Source organism: Gavialis gangeticus, unplaced genomic scaffold, assembly GCF_001723915.1.
Source record: "Gavialis gangeticus isolate Ggan-Ray unplaced genomic scaffold, GavGan_comp1, whole genome shotgun sequence".
NCBI lineage: Eukaryota > Metazoa > Chordata > Crocodylia > Gavialidae > Gavialis > Gavialis gangeticus.
The window spans coordinates 24851059-24851330 of NW_017729030.1; the positions used below are offsets into that span (position 1 = coordinate 24851059).

Consider the following 272-nt stretch of genomic DNA (forward strand, 5'->3'; position numbering starts at 1 on the left):
AATTACAGTGCATCGGAGCAGCCTCACTGCACATGTATAGGCATCCTTAGACTGGGTTCTGCCCTTTTTAAACCTGTCTATGTGTGCTGAACTTCTATTCTGTTATGGGTATAGACTGGTTTTGTGTGCTAAACTTCTGTTCTGAGTATAGACTGGTTTCCAGCCATTTATACCAGTAAGTGTAATGTCTGTACCTGGCCTATGAGAGGAGACTAAGTGATTTGGCTTGTTTGACTTATTAAAATAAGTCAAGGGGGCAGGGGTGGGCAGGC

At 43.8% G+C, this 272-nt stretch overlaps 1 protein-coding gene across 1 annotated transcript in view; it reads right to left on the bottom strand.

Annotated features, from left to right (window-relative positions):
- The window catches only part of TNIP3 (TNFAIP3 interacting protein 3), a 78129-nt gene that overhangs the window by 34689 nt on the left and 43168 nt on the right, over window positions 1-272 (bottom strand). The window lies entirely within an intron of this gene.